Consider the following 4,742-nt stretch of genomic DNA (forward strand, 5'->3'; position numbering starts at 1 on the left):
TGAGATGTCTCAGGTAAAGAAAAGCTGGTGAAAGAAGTTTTTCCTTTAAAACTTTTTTTTTTTTCCCTATAGGAAGCCTTTCATATCCTGTCATTATATTATAAAACAGCTTCTTATGTACACCTTCAGTGTTAGAGATTGGCAGTGTAGGAAAGGAGACAAAACATTATCAAGTAAAAGCAAATGATGCCTCTTAAATATTATTAAACAATTTTAAAAGTTCAGTCTTTCTGAGAAGGGAGATTTTAGCTACTTTACAGAAAACACTCCAGTTTGTAAATTAACAATCTAATATATCTTGTATTTGCAGCATGATTTAGTAGGGTTTTTTTTGTTTTGTTTTTTTTCCTTGATCAAATTCCCTTTAAGTCACTGGGACTTATGTCTGAATAATTACTTTAGAATTGGACCCAACATAGATTTCTGAATTGGCAAATTCTAGATACTGGGTGAATACTTTCATTGTCTCTGTATCAGGTGGGGAAGGGAGAGGTGAAACCTCATTGCTTTGGAAACTAACGTCCATTTTAGTTCTGTCTGCCAGGCAGTTGGACTTGCACAGGACACAAGGAAACTACCTTGTCGGGGCTACACGTTGTTACTTGGAAAAGTGACTCTGACATGCACAAAATCCCGAGAATTACCCTGAAGACCTGTTTTCAGAAAAAACAACCCTTTAGTCAGCTGCCCTACCAATACAGGTGGTCTCTCAGGCAGCTTTTTCTGTGTGAACAAATGAACAAGTGGAGGAATCTGACTGTTCCATTAGCGAATAAGCTGCTTTTGCGGAAAAATGCAAACCGGATTAAGACTGGATTTTCTAAGAAAGAGGATAGGATCTAAGACCTGGAGATTGGTATTTGGTTTTGACGTCCCCAATCCCCTTTTAGCAATTGGTCCAGTAGATGACAGTAGATCTGGAAAGGAAGTCTGGCCAACTCTCGTCTCCTTGAGAGAAGGCCCTGAACCTGGTACCAAGGGAAGCCTGGATAGGCTTGAGGGTTAAAAGGTTTGGCAGGGCTGGACCAGGGCAAAATTGTGAGAAGGGAAAGCTTGACTTTTCAGGTGCTCTATCACTCCCAACGCAGGCATCCAGGAACGTGGGGGAACCACAACTGTCATTTCCTACCTGAGCCTGAAGTACTTGGTTGAGATCCAGATTTCAAAAGACACAAGAAAATAGCAAAACAATGAAACTCAACAATTTATGTGCTTACTTGTTATTATAAAGATAGTAGAATTGCAGACAACTTGGAATATTCATTAAAGAATAAAGACAATGAATTACTCTCCATATGTCACTCAGAGATAAATTACTTACTAGCTTTTTTGATTACTGTATTTCTATTATATGTCACACACATTTTGGGTTGGGGAGGGGAGCATTACAGTTGACCATTAAGATTATTTTCTACTCTTCTACCCATCAAGATTTATTCATTCTAATCTTATTCCTTGAAGATCTTGTTGAATGTCAGAGGTACAGTCAGTTCTTTTATAATGTGATCTATATGCACACCTGAGAATATCCATGATCTGCATAAATGCACAATAAAAAGCATAGAACTTATGGGATAATGAGATTAAAGGGACAGGACTCAAAAGCTTTGTCAGTAAAGATGAGAACTTACAAAGATGAGAACTTTCAAAGATAAGAACTTAATAAAACTTCAGTTCAGTTCAGCCGCTCAGTCATGTCCGACTCTTTGTGACTGCATGAACTGCAACATGCCAGGCATTCCTGTCCATCACCAACTCCCGGAGTCCACCCAAACCCATGTCCATCGAGTCAGTGATGCCATCCAACCATCTCATTCTCTGTTTTCCCTTCTCCTCCTGCCCTCAATCTTTCCCAGCATCAGCATCTTTTCAAATGAATCAGTTCTTTGCATCAGGTGGCCAAAGGATTGGCGTTTCAGCCTCAACATCAGTCCTTACAATGAACACCCAGGACTCATCTCCTTTAGGATGGACTGGTTGGATATCCATGCAGTCCAAGGGACTCTCAAGAGTCTTCTCCAACACCACAGTTCAAAAAAATTAATTCTTCGGCACTCAGCTTTCTTTATAGTCCAATTCTCACATCCATACATGACCACTGGAAAAACCATAGCCTTGGGGTTGTACCATGTCAAATGGTTATGACATTCATAAATATTAAAATACATATGGCACTTTAGTTTGAAAAAGAATTGATGTTTACTTGAAGTGGGCATTGGGAGGGTTGCCTCTTGTAAGTTATTGTGAAGTGCCAGAAGGAGGTTTTTCTGAAATCCACAAAAAGTCGTAATAGTAGGATGTGAATGGCTGCAACTCATTGTCCTCAGTTTCTGATCCAAAGATTGCAGTTCAGTGATCATTCACAGCTTTAAATTATGGAGCATGGTTTTCTGTCTTTGACATGCAGATCTTTCCAAACATTTGTTTACAAAAAAATCTTCCATCAAAATTAAAAAATTGGATCTAATGTACAACTTTCTTCGATTAAATTTGTATGATGGTTAGAAATTCTTTTGTAGTTTTCTCATTTTCTTGCCGTTTCACTGCGCAGCTGAAAGCTTTGGAAAATTGTACTGATGTTTGAAGCAACTGAAGCAGCCACTACTAGCATAAAGTGGAGCCATTTTGCAGGGTCTGGGGTCTTCTGTTTGAGGTCCTCAAGTGTATGTGCCACTTTCCTTTGTGTGTGCACTGCTTGGTGTTTTGAATCAGGATTCTTAGGTTTGGGATGTTGAATGAGTATTTATACAGAAAAGCTCACAAGTGTGAAAGAACAGAAAGCACAACCTCATAGAATAGCACATGTGATGAATTCAGGTAGTTGATAGTTTGAGATATGTGTGTTTTGTGTATTCCTACCTTGTTGGTTCAGCAGGATGCAGTTTTCTATGTTCACCTAAGCTGAACACTGAAGAACTGATGCTTTTGAACTGTGGTGTTGGAGAAGACTCTTGAGAGTCCCTTGGACTGCAAGGAGATCCAACCAGTCCATTCTGAAGGAGATCAGCCCTGGGATTTCTTTGGAAGGAATGATGCTAAAGCTGAAACTCCAGTCCTTTGGCCACCTCATGCGAAGAGTTGACTCCTTGGAAAAGACTCTGATTCTGGGAGGGATTGGGGGCAGGAGGGGAAGGGGACGACAGAGGATGAGATGGCTGGATGGCATTACCGACTCGATGGACATGAGTTTGGGTGAACTCCAGGAGTTGTTGATGGACAGGGTGGCCTGGCGTGCTGTAATTTATGGGGTTGCAAAGAGTCAGACATGACTGAGCGACTGAACTGAACTGAAGAATGTGCAAAAATAAATGTGAAATTTGAGTTATGCTCAGACTGTTCCCTAGTATATCAATGGTATTAAAATAAATTGGTGTTGTCAAAACAAATGTTATAGCAAAATTAACTGTGGTCTGACAAACACATTCCATAGAAGGCATGATCAGGTGGCAGAGATCCATGAACTTTTATCTACAGTTTTGAAATCTTTAAAACTCTGAGAACTAAAGGGTAGTTTTATTTTATTTTATTTTTTGGTTGCTTTGCTTGTTTTTGTAACTCAGCTTAGGGTAAAAGTTAATTTAACTTAGCTTCATTTGTCACCTGGCTTAAACTGATACGAGACTCTTTTCTTTATTTGTATTGCTCAGTATAAATATTTATACATTTTGTTGCAGAAGTATTTTTGTATCTGGCAATTAGATATTATCTCAGACCCCGATGGAGACTTAAATAATATATGGAATAAGCGGGCTTGCAATATCCTCCAAATTCTTTTTTTTTTTGGTTTGTTTTTGTTTTTTGACTGCACGTCCTGCGTCCTGCGGGATCTTAGTTCCTGACCGGAAGTCAGACTCGAGCCCTCTGCAGTGGTAGCGCAGTGTCCTAAACACTGGACTGCCAGGGAATTCCAGTATCTCCCAAATTTTGGATTCGCAAGCACATATGGACCCAAGACTGTGGATCTGCAAGTACCAAAAAGGTATGACTCATTTTAGGTGACACATTCCCATTTTGACAGGACCTTCTGGGGTGTTACACTTAAGGGTGACCGGTGCAAGCAGGCTGATGGAGAGATGGTGGACAGGCCCCTCCCTCTCTTGTTGGGGCTGTCTTCTTTGCTCCACAACTAGTCCCTCTCCTTCCACTCCCGCTGCTCTTTCTTGGATTTCCCTGAGCATTTCTCTTCCCCTTCCCTTCTCTGAAATCAGTGTTTTTCAAGTATTGTTCCCAGTCCATCCACCTCAGAATCGTCCAATGAAATAAAAGGCCCCGGCTTCCCTGGCGGCTCAGTGGTAAAGAATTCACCTGCCAAAGCAGGAAACATGGGTTCCATCTCTGATCCGGGAAGATCTCCCTATCATGGAACCACCAATTCCGTGAGCCACGACTACCGAGCCTGTGCTCTAGAGCCAGCGAGCCACAACTACTGAAGCCTGAACGTTCTAGAGCCTGTGCTCTTTGGCAAGAGGGGCCACCGCAGCGAGAAGCCTGCGTACCACATCTAGAGAATAGCCCCGGTTCGCAGCAACTAAAGAAAAGCCCGAGTAGAAATGAAGACCCAGCACAGCCCAAAATAAATAATAATGAAAAGCAAGCCCTCAGGTTAGACTTTCTAAATGAGAAACTCACAGGATGGGGCCCTGTATATTTTAACAATTTCCTCCATGATTCAGATACATTATTAAGTTTGGAGTCAGCTGCCTGAAATAAATGTATTCCTCAATATCCTTCATTATATTCAC

Source organism: Bison bison, unplaced genomic scaffold (assembly GCF_000754665.1).
Source record: "Bison bison bison isolate TAMUID 2011002044 unplaced genomic scaffold, Bison_UMD1.0 scf7180017864367, whole genome shotgun sequence".
Taxonomy (NCBI): domain Eukaryota; kingdom Metazoa; phylum Chordata; class Mammalia; order Artiodactyla; family Bovidae; genus Bison; species Bison bison.